Source organism: Moschus berezovskii, chromosome 11 (genome assembly GCF_049115385.1).
Source record: "Moschus berezovskii isolate FMDL1 chromosome 11, NW_MosBer_1.0, whole genome shotgun sequence".
NCBI lineage: Eukaryota > Metazoa > Chordata > Mammalia > Artiodactyla > Moschidae > Moschus > Moschus berezovskii.
The window spans coordinates 73587137-73605567 of NC_142470.1; the positions used below are offsets into that span (position 1 = coordinate 73587137).

Here is an 18431-nt window from a genome sequence, read left to right on the forward strand (position 1 = left end):
CTGCTATAAAGTTACTACAACTATGGATTTACTCTGGACATTTAATTAAGGAATAAATTGGAGTAGAAAGAGATAGTAGATAAGTAGCTGTGGAAAGAGGAAATCATAGAGGAAACAACAAATACAGAAAAAAAAAATTGAGGTCTAGTTTAAAAAGAAGTGTAGGTATAATATTAGGGACAATTTTGAGGGCTTATAATGTGCCAGTACTATTTTCAGTGCTTTACCTGTTATGTCTCTATTACTTCTTACAACCGTCCACTTTTTACTATTATCCAATAGTGATAGATACTATTAATATTATCATTTTTCAGATATCCCACTTGTGGCCTAGAGAGTTCAGAGAGCTAGCAAGTGATGGAGTTAGAATTCATCCATGTGTGATCAAATCTGGGCAGACTCTGAAAATCATGTTCTTAAACTTTATGCTTTGTAAATCTATATGACTATCTAATATTCAGTATTAACTAGGCTAAAAAAAAAACACACAAAAATAAGTTGAATTAAGTGAGGATAATGAGGATAGTATTGGTAATAATATCCTCATGATACTAAGGATAATTAAGGGTGATAAATTTGTGTGTTATTTAAAATGTGCATCATCATATGGAAAGGAGAAGTATGAAAAATAGGAAGACGGCCTGGATAAGAAAAATGACATTAAATTGGAAACATTGTTTGGAATAAGCATTAAATTTATTCTATTATGTTGAGTGTGTTATCAGGGAGTGAACTTTGCAAATAAATTTAGGGTTGGTTGAAACCGAGAGTGTGAACAAAGTAGAAAACTAATATAATTTTTCATTTATATGTAATTTAAAAATATGAGATATTAGGGGATGAAGTTGGGGTTCGTAGGTGGTGCTAGTGCTTAAGAATCCGCCTGCCAGTGCAGAAGACACAAGAGATGTGGCTTTGATCCCTGGGTCTGGAAGATCACCTGAAGTAGGAAATGGCATCCCACTACAGTATTTTTGCCTGGGAAATTCCATGGGCAGAAAAACCTGGCAGGCTACAATCCATGGGGCATCAAAGAATCAGACACAGTTAAGTAACTGAGCATATACCTAGACACAAGGGATGCAGATACTAAGCTAAACTCTCTAGATCGGTTCAGTTCAGTTCAGTTACTCAATCATCTCCCACTCTTTGTGATCCCATGGACTGCAGGACACCAGGCCTCCCTGTCCAACACCAACTCCTGGAGTTTTCTCAAACTCATGTCCATAAAGTTGGTGATGCCATCCAACCATATCATCCTGGGTCATCGCCTTCTCCTCCTGCCTTCAATCTTTCCCACCATCGGGGTCTTTTCCGATGAGTCAGCTCTTCCCATCAAGTGGCCAAAGTATTGGAGTTTCAGCTTCAACATCAGTCCTTCAAGTGAACACCCAGGACTGATCTCCTTTAAGATGGAATGGTTGGATCTCCTTGCAGTCCAAGGGACTCTCAAGAGTGTTCTCCAATACCACAGTTCAAAAGCATCAATTCTTCGGTGTTCAGCTTTCTTGATAGTCCAACTCTCACATCAATACATGACTACTGGAAAAACCATTGCTTTGACTAGACAGAACTTTGTTGGCAAAGTAATGTCTTTGCTTTTTAATATACTGTCTAGATTGGTCATAACTTTTCTTCCAAGAAGCAAGCATCCTTTAATTTCATGGCTGCAGTCACCATTTGCAGTGATTTTGGGGCCCAAAAAAATAGTCTGTCACTGTTTCCGTTGTTTCCCCATCTATTTGCTATGAAGTGATGGGACCAAATGCCATGATCTTCGATTTCTGACTGTTGAGGTTTAAGCCAACTTTTTCACTCTTTCACTTTCATCAAGAGGCTCTTTAGTTCCTTTTTGCTTTCTGCCATAAGGGTGGTGTCATCTGCATATCTGAGGTTATTGATATTTCTCCCGGCAATCTTGATTCCAGCTTGTGCTTCATTCAGTACGGCACTCATGATGTACTCTGCATATAAGATAAATAAGCAGGGTGACAATATACAGCCTTGATGTACCCCTTTTCCTATTTGGAACCAGTCTGTTGTTCCATGTCCAGTTCTAACTGTTGATTCTTGACCTGCATACAGATTTCTCAAGAGGCAGATCAGGTGGTCAGGTATTCCCATCTCTGTCAGAATTTTCCACAGTTGATTGTGATCCACACAGTCAAAGGCTTTGGCATAGTCAATAAAGCAGAAGTAGATGTTTTTCTGGAACTCTAATGCTTGTTTGATAATCCAGTGGATGTTGGCAATTTGATTTCTGGTTCCTCTGCCTTTTCTAAATCCAGTCTGAACATCTGGAAGTTCACTGTTCACGTATTGTTGAGGCCTGGCTTGGAGAATTTGGGACATTACTTTACTAGCGTGTGAGATAAGTACAATTGTGCAGTAGTTTGAGCATTCTTTGGAATTGCCTTTCTTTGGGATTTGAATGAAAATGACCTTTTCCAGTCCTGTGGCCTCACTGTTGAGTTTTCAAAATTTGCTGGCATATTGAGTGCAGCACTTTCACAGCATCATCTTTTAGGATTTGAAATAGCTCAACTGGAATTCAGTCACCTCCACTAGCTTTGTTCGTAGTGATGCTTCCTAAAGCCCACTTGACTTCTCATTCCAGGATATCTGGCTCTAGGTGAGTGATCACACCATCATGATTATCTCAGTCTTGAAATCAATATCCTTTTAGTTTGTCTATTATGTCATATGAACTGTTTAAACATTGATTGTAAATCAGTGTGGAATATCATTTAAGGCTATATGGTGACCTAAGAAGATTTGTTACAACTTACTTTGTCTTTGGTAATATCCCAGACATGTTATCCTTAATCACTGTTTTCCTTTTAGGTTTTTACTCTCTGTATCAGTTCAGTTCAGTCGCTCAGTCGTGTCCGACTCTGCGACCCCATGAATCGCAGCACGCCAGGCCTCCCTGTCCACCACCATCTCCCAGAGTTTACCCGAATTCATGTCCATCGAGTCGGTGATGCCATCCAGCCATCTCATCCTCTGTTGTCGCCTTCTCCTCCTGCCCCCAATCCCTCCCAGCATCAGGGTCCTTTCCAATGAGTCAACTCTGTGCATGAGGTGGCCAAATTATTGGAGTTTCAGTCTCAGCATCTGTCCTTCCAATGTACACCCAGGACTGATCTCCTTTAGGATGGACTGGTTGGATCTCCTTGCAGTCTAAGGGACTCTCAAGTGTCTTCTCCAACACCACAGTTCAAAAGCATCAATTCTTTGGTGCTCAGCTTTCTTCACAGTCCAACTCTCACATCCATTCCTGACCACTGGAAAAACCATAACCTTGACTAGATGGACCTTTGTTGGCAAAGTAATGTCTCTGCTTTTTAATATGTTATCTAGGTTGGTCATAACTTTCCTTCCAAGGAGTAAGCATCTTTTAATTTTATGGCTGCAATCAGCATCTGCAGTGATTTTGGAGCCCCCAAAAATAAAGTCTGGCACTGTTTCCACTGTTTCCCCATCTACTCTCACATCCATACATTACCACTGGAAAAACCATAGCCTTTACTAGATGGACCTTTGTTGACAAAGTAATGTCTCTGCTTTTTAATATGCTATCTAGGTTGGTCATAACTTTCCTTCCAAGGAGTAAGCCTCTTTTAATTTCATGGCTGCCATCACCATCTGTAGTGATTTTGGAGCCCAAAAAATATACTCTATATATAAATATATCCCCAAAAATGTAAATCAAACATATAATTGTTTTTGAACAGTTTCATTATGATATTCCTTTTTTTTAAAAAAAAAAAATTAAAGTTGGCAGAGGCAATATTTCCTTAAAACTTATTTAGAAAGTTTCATTCCATATATAACCACTGTTCTACAATGTGGTTTGTAAAATATTTAACAGACCCTTTAAAAACCCAATTTTTTAGTAGTTTATAGTTTATTTTGGAATTATCAAACTTTTAAGATGATTTAAACTAATTCAGTGAACAAAAGAATAGCTTTTGACACTCAGAAGCTAGCATGACACTTAAGCTAGGGCACGTTATTCTACTATTAGACATAAATAGTCTCATGGATTACTAACCTCAGGAAAGGTTACATGAGGAAATTCCTTTGAGGTCCAGTTAGAATTCTTTACTTTCACTACTGACAGCCTGGCTTCAATCCCTGGTCAAGACCATGATAAAATGAGACAATGTAAAGCAACATTATAATTTTTTTCCAGCCTGAAATTAAGACAAGTTTTCTCTTCTACCCACAAAAATTACCAAATGCCCTGTCATTTAGAGACAATGAGTGACTGCTATTTCCTTATCATTTACTTTACTAATCTCTCCTTCCTATTGATGAGATTTACTGAATTATAGCATTTCCCTCACTTTCTGACAGCATCCAATCTAGAGCAACCCTCCACTTCTATAGCATCTCCTCCAAATCTCCCAGCCAAAACCTAATCCTACAGCACTCTTTTACAGAAACATCCTGTTTTTCCCCATGATGTTCATATTCTCCCTCACCGTAACACTTAATAAATTCACTTTGTACAATTACATCTATGTTGTCTTTGGCTTGGGTCATTGATTTTAAAAAATAACGATTAATTTATTTTCTCAGGCATTCTTTGAGCATAACTGAATGCTTATTCTATGATTGGAATTTATTAGACATTGAGTATATGAAATGATAGAACTCACAGTCCCTTACCATCTATGGCTCATGACCAATGCCTGAATGAAAGGAAAAATAGCAAGTGTAATTAGTACTATACTGTAAAGTATTAAAACATAGAGAGAGATGTATTTATATCTGATTTTGGTGATTGAGGTTATCTTGAGCCTAGAGATGATGTTTAATCATGACTTTGAAGGATAAGTAGCATTCTGCCATAAAGAGAAAGTAATGTGATTATTCACTGTGATAATGAAAGCCTGAGATTTGATTTTTCTAGCAACAAAGTTTTTCAAGAAAGAACTTGCTTCCCTAACCATTGATGCTGTTTCATAATATTATAATATATGCATCTTTTAAAGCTGCCTTAATTACTTTTGGAAAATAAACATAAATTAATAGGTAACTTTTTTGAAGATAGGAAAACATCGTCAAAATACTATTACGTTTACAAACTGGAAGATTGGGATTAATGCATACATACTGCTATATATAAAATAGATAAATAATAAGAACGTAGTGTAATAGCATAGAGAACTCTACTCAGTACTCTGTAATGGCATATATGGGGAAAGGATATTTTAAAAGAGCAGATACCTTTGTAAAGAATCTGCATGGAATACAGGAGACCGCCTATAATGCAGGAGATGCAATTTGACCTCAAAGTCTGTAAAATCCCCTGGAGTAGGAAATGGCAACCCACTCTAGTATTCTTCTCTGGGAAATCCTGGCAGGTTACAGTCCATGGGGTCACAAAAGAATTGGATGTGATTGAGTGATTAACCACTGCCATTGTATGTATATACATAACTGATTTACTTTATTGTATATCTGAAACTAACACAATATTTTAAATCAGCTATACCTCAATAAAAATTACAAAAAATATAATTATAAGGAAAAGTTGAAAACTTAATTGTGGGTATTATTTTCTGGAAAATTTTATTAAATTAATAAATTATATTGTTAAGGCTTATGATAGAGAAAGAAATGGCAACCCACTCCAGTATTCTTGCCTGGGAAATCTTACAGACATGGAAGTGTGGTGGGCTGCAGTCCATGGGGTTGCAGGGAGACAGACACGACTTAGCTACTAAACCACCACCAAACCTTATGAACTATAGTGCAGAGGTAATCATTAGAAAAATCAAACCCTACTAGTTCTATAACTGCAAAGCCAACATTTCAAAGTCATATGTCTGCACCTAAAGATCAGGGGAACAATTTAAATAATTTTCTTTGGAATTCCAAGTGAAAGAAATGTCTTATATTATTATCAGTGCATTTATTGATATTTCATTTATCTTCAGTTCAGTTCAGTTCAGTCGCTCAGTCGTGTCCGACTCTCCGCGACCCCATGAATCACAGCACGCCAGGCCTCCCTGTCCATCACCAACTCCCGGAGTACACTCAGACTCATGTCCACAGAGTCGGTGATGCCATCCAGCCATCTCATCCTCTGTCGTCCCCTTCTCCTCCCGCCCCCAACCTTTCCCAGCATCAGAGTCTTTTCCAGTGAGTCAACTCATCTCATGAGGTGGCCAAAGTATTGCAGTTTCAGCTTCAGCATCAGTCCTTCCAATGAACATCCAGGATTGATCTCCTTTAGAATGGACTGGTTGGATCTCCTTGCAGTATAAGGGACTCTCAAGTGTCTTCTCCAACACCACAGTTCAAAAGCATCAATTCTTCGGTGATCAGCTTTCTTCACAGTCCAACTCTCTCATCCATACATGACCACGGGAAAAACCATTGCCTTGACTAGACGGACCTTGGTTGGCAAAGTAATGTCTCTGCTTTTTAATACACTATCAAGGTTGGTCATAACTTTCCTTCCAAGGAGCAAGCGTCTTTTAATTTCATGGCTGCAATCAGCATCTGCAGTGATTTTGGAGCCCAAAAAAATAAAGTCTGACACTGTTTCCACTGTTTTTCCATCTATTTCCCATGAAGTGATGGAACCAGATGCCATGATCTTTGTTTTCTGAATGTTGAGCTTCAAGCCAACCTTTTCATTTATCTTCAGTTCAGTTCAGTTCAGTCTCTCAGTCGTGTCCGACTCTCCGCGAGTAGTAAATATATTTTAAAACTTTAGGTTAATATACTTAAAAGCCTTATTGGAGTTGTGTGTTTGTGCTTGGCTTATCTAAGAAGCATCACTGATTTTTGTATTAAGCTACATTATCTTGCTACATTCCTGCATATTTAGAAGATAAATCCAGAGAAGGGGGCCTGCAGCTAGAGGATTTCTTCATTTTCCATTTCACTGAGAGAAAAGCACTTCAGTTTTGGAATCAGTATATGAGGTCATAGGTCTTAGAATATAAAATTCCCTATGATGTTAGTGAAGTACAGTATTAGTAACTTAAGTCCAGAAGTAAAATTGTATGTTGTTTGAATTCTCTGCTACTAAGGGACTGATTCCTATTAGACTACATATATAGTTCACTCATTAGTCAAAATTGTGCTTGAAGGTAGGATTTTTTTTTTTTTTCAGTACAGGATAAGTGCGTTAGAAATCATTGTGGATACTTAAAAGGTTATTGAACAGGAAGAAAAAGTATACACGTGCACACATTTACACACTCACTTGTTTATACATATACACATTTAACCTATTCTATAAAAGGTCCAAGAGAGTACCTGATCCTGAAAAACTTCCATATCCCTGCTACCAACCTCTCACATTTATCTTTTAAATTCCACAGGCAATATAGATGAGACAAAAGTCATAGAGTGTTATAGAATCCACATCTCACCCTTTCCAAACGTTCACCATTTTCAGTAATTTGATTTGTATTTTCTAGAACATCTATAATACTATTTAATGGAATGATTCTATACATATGGAATATAGTCTAAATAATTATGTTGCCATATACTATTATACATTATCATTTTATTATTTAGAAAAATGTTATTGCTGAAGATGTGATTTATTAGAGTTTTACTGTTCTGATAACTGTGAGAAACACGGTTATATGCTTGTCTGTTGGTCCTATTATTCCTGTAAGAAAAGTTCTTAGAAAGTGAATTATGCCAAAGCACCTCCAACATTTTATAGTTATGCTGTATATTTTCAATTTTGCTCATTTAAATTATTTTATTATTTATTTATTTTACTTATTTTTGCTGTGTTGGGTCTTCATTGCTATGCCTGTTATTTCTCTAGTTTTTGCAAGTGGGGGATACTCTCTAGTTTTGGTGTGTAGGCTTCCCATTGGAGTGGCTTCTCATGTTGTGGAGCATAGGCTCTAGGGCACAAGAGCTTTGGTAGTTGCTGCATGCACACTCAATAGCTGTGGTGCATGGGCTTAGTTGCTCTGTGAGACATGGGATCTTCCTGGACCAGGGATCGAACCTGTGTCTGCTACATTGGCAGGTGGATTCTTATCCAATGGACCATCAAGGAAGTCCTATTTATTTTTAAGATGTAGTTTATTTATCATATTAGTGGCAGATGTATAATATAGTGATTCAGGATTTTTTAGATTGTACTCTGATTAAAGTTATTATAAAATATTGTCATAGTCCCTGTGCTGTACAATATGCCCTTGTAGCTTCTTTATTTAATATATAGTGTCAATTTATTTTAGCTATAAGATGCCAGTTTAGCAGTTAGCATCATGCAGATTTATTTTTTACATGTATGGGAAAATTAAATCTTATCTGGTGATATATTTCTAAGATTTATGAATATATTTTATATCATTTCATTATGAAGATACTTTGTGATTCTAAAGAGCAAATAATGGACTAAAAAAATAATTATTTGCTCAACTTTCTAGACAACTTAAATTTGAACTTGTGTTTCCACCTATGAAATAAAATTCCTATTGTGATATATTGCCACACTATCAGAATGCTTTTTATTAAATCATTATGAGAAATTAATAGTTAAAAACATGTTACCATTATATTAAAATAACTTTTACTTCATTACTTAGCAATGTATTGCCATAAAATTATTTTAATTCCCAAACATCCTCACTCTTGTGCATTATTAAAATTACCTTTTTCACTTTCAAATTCTTGTTGACCTTGAATTTGGTTGCTGCTGCTCAGTTGCTAAGTCCTGTCCATCTCTTTTGTGACCCCCATAGACTGTAGCCTGCCAGGCTCCTCTGTCCATGGAATTTCTCAGGCAAGAATACTGGAGTGGGTTCCCACTTCCTTCTCCAGGGGGATCTTCCTGACCCAGGGATTGAATTTGAGTCTCCTGCATTGGCAGGTAGACTCTTTACCACTGATTCATCTGGGAATACCCAGTGTAATTTCATCTATATGAAGAAGATCCATGAACCAGAAGCAGAAGTTAGCAACATTAACCAGATTTAACAAGAGTGAAAATTAACTTCTGCTAAATTTTTCACCTCGTTGAATGTTGACTTTAATATGAGAATACTGAGGTTAAAATCTAGTCTAAAAATTGCTTCTGTCTAGCTTTCAAAAATTGCATCTAATAATTAGGGTATTAGATTTTTAGCTAGTTGAGGATGTTTACAAGCTGAAAAATATATTTTTTGCATAAACTTCCACTATTAAACTGAGGGAAATATATGGTAACCAGAGTCATAATTCAGCTGTTTAATGTTATCACAGACAAAATTGTCACTTTAAATTCTCTGGTCAAATTTTCAGAAACATTAGGTTGGATTTTATTGGCTACATAATTTGGATATTTAAAAAGTGTTTGTTCTCTGGTTAGTTTTACGAAGCATTTAAAGAAGAAGTTATGGCAATTCTCTACAATCTCTTTCAAGGATAGAAATGAGAAAATACTTCCTAACTTATTCTGTGAGGCCAGCATTACTTTAAGACCAAAACCAGAAAAAGACATTACAAGAAAAGAAGACTACAGTATAATATCTTTTATAAACATATATGAAAAATAAGTCAAAGACAAATGCCACATGATTTCATTCAAATGTGGAATATAAACAGACCAAAAATTAATGAACAAATCAAATGAAAAGAAACACATAGATATAGAGAATGGAGTATTGGTACTGTAAGGGAAGGGGTGAGGGGATGGTGGAATGGTTGAAGGCAATCAATTGTGTGGTGATGAATGGAAACTAAATTTTTGGTGGTGAGCCTCCCGTAGAGTATACAGAAGTAGAAATATGATGTTGTAGATGTAAAACATATAATGTTATAAAGTCATATTACCTCAATAAAAAATAACTATTAAAAAAAACTGCATACTATGACCAAGTAGGATTTATTCCATGTACATAAGGCTAACTAAGCACCAGAAATAAATTAATGTAATCCATCACATGAAAAAATTAAAAAAGAAAAAATAATGTGATTAAATCAATAAATGCAGAAAAAAGCATTTGACAAAATTTCAACACCCTGTCATAATAAAAACTTTCAGTAAACTCGGAGTGGAGGGGAACTTTCTCAACTTGATAAAGACTATCTATAAAAACCCTTTAGTTAACATCATTGTGAGAAACTCAGTGCTTCCTCACTAAGATCAGGAGCAAGGCAGGATGTCCCTTCTCACCACTTCTTTTCAATGCCATAATAGAAGGGACTTTAATGCAGTTCAGCACAAAAAAGAAGGGTAGAAAGGTATACAGATTGGGAAAAAAGAAATAAAACGCTGTATTCGCAGATGGTATGATAGTCTATGTAGAAAACCCAAAAGAATCAATACAAAATCTTAAACTAATAAATGATTAAAGTTAAGTTATAGGATACAAAGTTAATATACAATCAATTGACATGCTATATACCAACAATCCCTTCCGTTCCGTTCCGTCGCTTAGTCGTGTCTGACTCTATGCGACCCCATGGACTGTAGCCTACCAGGCTTCTCCGTCCATGGGATTCTCCAGACAAGAATACTGGAGTGGGTTACCGTTTCCTTCTCCAGGCGATCTTCCCGACCCAGGGATCGAACCCGGGTCTCCCGCATTGGAGGCAGACGCTTTAACCTCTGAGCCATATACCAACAATAAATAAGTCAAATTTGAAATTGAAAACAATACAGTTTACATTAGCATATTTACTCAGTGTTCTGTTTGATTTGAAATTGTTATTTCAGAGACCCTTGTAGAGGGTGTCAAAGCTCTTATTGCATGGTGTGTGCAACATAAAGAGATGTACAATAGGCTGGCCCTAGAGAACATATTATGGAGGGACTATCACAGGTATTTGGTTGCTGACAGTGTTTATATGAGAAGTCATGAAGCAAATTGAGTGAAGTTATAGGTCTGCTATTCTCTTTTCAGTGAGGTTAAGCAAACTAAGAAGAAGCTACATCTATCATTAAATAGATATTCTGAAGATTGGTATAGGAGGAAAGTGTAAGGTAAATTATCTCTATAGAATTGTTCAAAATAAAAGAAGCTTTAGGGAATCATGCTTTGCTTTTTGTTTTTGCTGGAGGTTATCTTTCATTTAAAATAATTTTGTTATTAAAATATAGGATAATATTTCTAAGTTTCTCTCCTATCATTTTCTCAATATTTCAGCTCTATAATTTTGTCTTTTGAATCATTGATGAATGAAGTCTTGATCAGAGTTTTACTTTTATCAAATATCCAGCAGGTGTATTTACCTTACCTTATCTTTCCACTGTACTTTTATTTCTAATTGTATGGGATTCTAAAGATTTACCCACCTGTTCCTTTCTCTTCTTATTATTGTTGCTATTTAACTTTTTGAATATCATTTGGTCCCACCTTCAGTTAATATTTCTATAATAATGCAATAGTGAACACTTAAGCATTTCCTGATTTACATGGTCTGTTAATGTGTCTTAAGTTCTCAAGTTTCATTTCCTAATATGCTGAAAAGTTATTATAATGTTGTTCTAAATTCTGGAAAAACTTGATCGAATAGAAAGAGGAAAACATTTTCTTTGATTTTTTTCCAGTGGTCCATGTGAGCAGGCTAGATATAATGATGATGACTTCTAGATGAAAAACACTGTATGTGTCAAAATAACGCTTTTTAACACTTTTAGTGAAGCTTGACTTAAAGTTGTGAAGCATTTCTAGAGCTCTTAAAGTTACAAGGAGTTGTTCTTAAATTTATCTTCTGCATACTTCTCAGAAATGCATAAGATGGTAGATAAGCACAGTTTTAAAATACCGATCAACATGCAGTCCAATATCAGATATATCTAAATCAACAAGAATGTACTAAAAAAAAGTAGCCTAACACAGCACATGGTTGAAGCAGCATAAAATGATGTGTTGATGATTTTTCCCAGAAAATCCATCACATTTTTGAGATCATCATCAGTGAAAGATCAGAGATAAAAGTGGGAATGAAAATAATATAAAGACACATTTTAATGGAGATAGGAAAGCATATGTGAAGTAGTAAAAAACAAGCAAAAAAAGACTCCAAAGAGTATTAGCAAGGTTTATGGTAAGTAGAGAAATAAACATGAAGAAAGAAGAAAACAACCTTGACTCAATGTGACAGTCACGCAGTCCTGGTAATTTCTCTAGAGTTTTATGTTAAAGTTTAACAGAATAATTCTGTTTAGACTGTGCAAGAACTCAAGCACTTCATTCTGAAATAGAGAAAACTGAGTTTTCAAAAGCAGCAGGAATGAGGCAGCATCTGTCACTTTTCACTTGGTGTTTCTATATAGGCCCAGAAAATAGACTGAAGTTAAGAGCACCTGTGTTCCTCAGAATGCCGTAAACCATTTCATTTGTTTCATACAAAGCCCATTGCTTTCTATTTCCAACTCATTACCAGATCAAGATTTATCATTATTATTGTCATCATGATTGCTATTATGTATCATTAGACTCTCCATTCCCAACAAGAGATCATTATGGCTTAATTTTCCATGCCCAAGGCTTCAACTATTTCCTAAATATAAATGTTTATTATTGCGTCAGAAGGAAACAGCACTGAACTTCATTCAGGAGCTTGTCCAGGCTTTAAATGTCTTCGTTTGCATTCCCTGCTGGCTGCTTTAAAGCTAAAGCAGATGAGCAATGTAGATTTTTAAGTTTATATTTGAATGATTGAAGCAGGCTTTATGCAAAATAATTTCCAAAGAATGTAAAATCTTGGTGAAAATAGCAATAAAACCAACACTTCTTAAATCACTTATTTCAACTGGTAAAGACCGCATAGTGTAGTGGAAATAACTGTGGACTGAGGTTTCAAAATTCAGGGTTGTAATATTAGATTCAAATTTTTATGAGAAGTTGAGCAAGTACCAGTTTTCTCAGTTATTTGTCAAATAGTAAGGCTTTTGGTGTTGAGCTCTGAAATTATTCTTAAATTTAAAATTCTGCCATTTTGGGGTCAAGGACAGTGCTTTATTTTAAGGGACTAAGGGAGAAAGAAATACATGTTGGTGAGTTAAGGGATTTGACCTAATCAGTATTCTAATCTTTTTTAAAGTGTTAGTCATGTGGTCTTGTCCGACTTTTTGTGACCCTGTGGACTGAAGCCTGCCAGGCTCCTCTGTCCATGGAATTCTCCAGGCAAGAATATTGGAGTGGGCTGCCATTCCCTTCTTTGTAGAATCTTCTTTAGAATATGTATATAAGGAGACTCTGTCTCATATTTAAAAAAGAGAAAAAATCTAGACATAAGTAATTGAATTTTGAATTACAAATTGTTGGTAACCCAAAAATCTTTAAAGGATAAATGATATTCAAATGAATAACACAGATATTTATGGTTGATTTCCACATAGGACTGTTAGAGCAACTTTTTAATTGGCCATCAGGACAAACAACCAAGTTTTAATCTTCCAACAGGTTGCATCCTTACTTGGCTGTTTTATAGCCTGTGATTTTTCCAGGACCTGTACAGTTCATTGATTATATTAGTCTACACTTGAGATTTTTCACACTTTCAGACTCTACTCTGAAACCATTTCAGAGAAGACAGGAAAGTTCCCTTCTTTTGATGAAAACAAAATCATGTTTAAACTACATGCACTGAAACTATATATTGACTTCTTACTTTTGTATAAAATCTTCAGTTGGAAGCACTGGGTTTTTGTTTGTTTGTTTTGTTTTACTTTTGTAAAATTTACTGGTAAGCTTTACAGGAAAACATTTTTTCTCAGATTCGTATAATGAAAACCCATATAATAAGGACATTGTGTTTTAATATGAAAACTCATTTTATAAAACCACTTGGAAACCACTTTAAAAACTGGGGGAAAATGTAATGTATTACATAAAATATATCTTGAAGGTGAATTTGTAAAAGCTGTTTTTATTTTGCCTTTTAGCTTTGTGCATTCTAATTTTGTTTTCTCAAAGTAAAATATGAATAACTACTTGTGATTGGTTAGCCCCATTAACTCTTTTGTAATGAGTCATCTCCACAACATGATCAAATCTTTCTCCATAGTGCAGAAACAGTCTTATTCAGGAATAAGATGGCTTTTTTCTTCACCATGTCCAAATTTTGTTTCAGCTTTTCTTGGATATGCTTATTATTGTAGTAATAATAATAATCTGGAATTTTTTTATTAACAGATGTGAATATTCTACTTGGGGTACCTTGATTGAACGGCACAATAGAGAAAAACATTGGACTTCAAATCGAGAAATATGTGTTGGTTATGGATCTGACATTTTTAAGATTAAAGGAAAAAAAAATACTCTAATATCCCTTTCAACTAAAAATCATCAAAATTTCTCTCATTAATCTTCCAAGATTGTACATTTTTCTCCACTTAAATAACGGTAAAGGCATCAAAGAAGACTGAGCAAAGTTTAAGTTGACTTAGGAGATGTTTGACAAAACTTTGTTCAGTACTGGGTAATGTTAGTTATCTAGCTGTGGACCATTCTGCATGAGCAGTGAGTCATGCAAATAGAATATGGTGTCCTGGTGTTCAAGGAGGCACTTGTTCCAGTGTATTTTAATTTATTGTCAGTTGTCAATATATCCACACCTGGAACTCATGTTATCAAGTGTTTCCAAACTGTGTATCTATTTGAAATTGACCAACTTCAGTCTACATGTCAATACCAGAGGAAAAAATTGGATACTCTTGGACCACTAGTCAAAACTTTCATTCAGTTCAGTTCAGTTCAGTTGCTCAGTCGTGTCCGACTCTTTGCGATCCCATGAATCACAGCACACCAGGCCTCCCTGTCCATCACCAACTCCTGGAGTTCATTAGGCAAGCTGATTTAACTAAAATGTCAGATAAGACAGTGAACAGTGGGGAAGCAAGGACAAACAGGCAAAATTATGTACACTATATAAAATTTAGAATTTGTTTAAAAAATTATATAAAGTTATGTTCAAATAAATTTGAATAACAAAACATTGCAAAAATAGTTATAGCTGGTCTCTTTTCTTCTCATCTTATTTAGTGAAAAATCTTTTCTTGGCCTTTTTAAAGAAGTTCTTCCCTCCTGCTTTTTCAGTGTGACCTTCTTGTTGATATATATATATATATATATATGACTTTATATAAATTTTTACACAAATTCTAAATCCTCTTTCTTACCTTTTAAATTTATAGTGTCTCAAGTCACAGTTAAGTTTTATTACAGTGTAGTTACATTTACTAATTATGGAAGCATAGTACTGATTGTTCACCCAAACTTCATTATTTTCTTCTTATATTTTAAATCTGTCTTATAATTTAATCTAGAGTTGTGACTAAATTCTAGCGATAGTTATACGCAGCAAATCCAAACCTCTCATCAAAACCTCCCTTATCTGATTCACCGTATTACTTCCTCTTAGAGTTGGCTTAAATTGAGATTACTCATTGGGTGGATCTGGGAGCCTCATGACTTAGAGCAACATTATTACAAGTAAAAGAATCAGGAGATCCTTAATGAACTTTTGGAAGAATAATAATGGACTTTTATCTTGAGCAGGAATTAAGTGCTATTTTCATATTCTTCTAACATCTGGGAGTTTGTTACTTCAAATGGAAATCTATAGGTCCTTACCTAATCTATAATTTTTCATATATATTTTATATTTACTTCTTGTGCTGTGATCGTGAATGTTTTTTAAAGAAAGGGGTATTTGTGTTTATACAAATTTCTTAATAATAATATATTTTTCTTTGTTTGACCTTTAATCAATCTGAATTTTCTTCATACTGCTCTTTTGTCGGTAACCATCCTCCTTTTCTTTCTCTGCTAATCAATAATTTTTCTGCCCTTAGAATTTTGCCATTTCTAGAGTGCCATATACATAGAATTGAGCAGTATGTAGAATTTTGAGTCTGGCTCTTTAACAGAAATATCAATTTAAAACTCATTCATGAGCATGAGTGTTTGATCCCTTTTATTACAAAGTACTATCGCAGATTGGATAAGGAAATGGCAACGCACTCCAGTATTCTTACCTGGAAAATCCCATGGACGGAGGAGCCTGGTGGGCTGCAGTCCATGGGGTCACAAAGAGTCGGACACAACTGAGCAGCTTCACATTCACATCCCAGATGACGCTCGTGGTAATGAACCTACCTACCAATGCAGAAGACATAAGAGACATGGGTTTGATCCCTGGGTTGGGAAGATCCCCTGGAGGAGGTCATGGCAACCCACTCCAGCATTCTTGCCTGGAGAATTTCATAGAGAGAGGAGCCTGGCAGGCTACAGTCCATAGGGTTGCACAGAGTCAGACATGACTGAAGCAACTTACTTACTAGCACACGCACATAGTACACTATTACAGTATATAGATATACCACGGTTTATATAGTCATCATTTGAAAGATGTCTCACTTATTTGAAGATTTAGTTGTTAAAAATAAAACTGCTGCAAATTTTGTATGCTTGTACAACTTTTTGTATGTTTTGTGCATTGTTTTTCATTTCTTATTTCTTATGAAATTAATGGATCATTGACTATAAAAACCACTAAAAAATAACTGTATCATTTTTTATTCCCATCAGTAATGCATGACAGTTCCAGTTACTTCACATTCTTGTTAAGTATACAGTATTGTCAGTTATCTTAATTTTAACCATTCTAGAATGCATGGAGATATATCTTGTTATTGTTTTACTTTGCATTTTTGTAATGACTAATATTTTTGAGGTTTTTTTTTTTTTTCTTATGGGCCTATTTGTCATCTATTTTCTTATTTGGAATGATGTCTGTTTTGATGTTTTGCCAATTTATGTGCTCTGACCTAATTACACATGTGTTTATTTTACTTAGTCCTTGCCTATTATATTGGCGAGGCAAATAATTCATTTATTTTTCCGCAAAAACAGGAAGTTTATGGTGCTTAAAGTACACACAGCCACAGCAGAAAATCTGACAAGTATAGAACAGTATAAAGAAGAAATAAAGGCCACTTGTAATTCCACTGCCCACCAAGTCCCTGCTGACACCTAGGAGGCGTCCCGCCTCGGCCACCATGACCTCCCCGCCTGGCGTGCATGCAGGACACCTGATGAACAGAACACTTGACCGAGGGTGATGAGAGCCATTCAGCGTTCCAGGTGAAACACGTGCTTTATTCAGAGCCGGTGGTGACGAGGGGCTCCGAACGCCTGTTTTGCAGGATATCTTGCGTTGGAGGGTCTCCCCGACTTGCCTTCCCAGGGCCAAGCTCCTGCCGATCAGAACTCGTCCTTTATGTCGAAGTGGGGCTGGTCTTCAGGCTTGAAGTCAAGGTTGGGGCTGCCATCCTCACTGAGGATTCTTTGGGCCATGTAGCTGACAATAGGGTACTTGGCTTTGTACACTCTGGTGAAGACGTCGTCCAGGGATTCCAGCTCCTCGGCCATCAGGCCCGTGGTGTCACGGGTGAAGTCTGCAGGGTCCAGGGACATCTTGGCCACCCCTCTGGTGGAGTCCTTCCCTGTCAAGGCATTGTAGGGGGCTCCTCGTCCATAAAACTCCTTTCCAGAAGTGACATCGAACACCACCCCCTTGACTACCATGTAGATGGGCTGATCTTCCTCCTCCCCACCGTAGTGGGCCAGCTCCTCCTCCATGAAGAGCTGCACCGGGGACCCTGCTCGGCGGGATGCGGCACCTTCCTGGCCCCGCCACGATCAGGGCTAGCCCGACCAGCCGCCGCCTGGGCGTGAGGCCCGCCATGGTGAGCACGCCAAGCCACGCCAGGGGCGTCCCGATAATTCAGTTTTGAAAAGCATCTTCTCTCAGAACTTTGAGTATATTTCTGCATTTTTTTCTTGCATTAAACTTGCTAGTGAAATTTTTTTCTGATGCACTTCTATTTCTCATTCTTTGAAGATGTTTTTGTCTCTGGAATAATTTACAATTCTCCTTTAATAACTTATGTCCTTAAATATCACTGCTTCATATTGAGTTGTGTGTGTGTGTGTCCCTTCAGTATGGGACTTTTTTTCTATATTATTGTCAATTTTTTTTGCTTCTTACCTTTTATGTGAATATAGAACTTCTGGACCTGGTTTTCACATACCTTGATTTGTATCTTGTACTTATTATGCTGTTACATAATTTTGACATTCTGATATCATTTTAGATTTATCTTATAATGTATTTTTATTTTATTCCACTCTGATATTCCCTCACATATATGATTTTCTGTCTCTTTGACTATATTTTTTCAAGTACCTTCATCACCTGCTTGAGTTCTTTCACATTTTAGAAAATTAAACTGGCTTTTTATACCTGAGAGAAGAATTGCCTGAAAATAATAATCTTACATTTTACCATTTTCCCTTAGAAACTTGTAGACTTTTATCCATGAAATTCAAATTCTAGTTATACTGAATTTTAACAAGAATATGTCCACCTCAAATAGACCTCAAATGTTCACATATATATTATCATATAGTCTGAGAATAAATTGCAAAAGACAA

The 18431-nt window shown here is 36.0% G+C and overlaps 1 pseudogene; it reads right to left on the reverse strand.

Annotated features, from left to right (window-relative positions):
• Nucleotides 1-17198: 17198 nt before the first annotated feature.
• Nucleotides 17199-17682, reverse strand: LOC148776198 (neudesin pseudogene; annotated as a pseudogene).
• Between the last annotated feature and the right edge of the window lie 749 nt (nucleotides 17683-18431).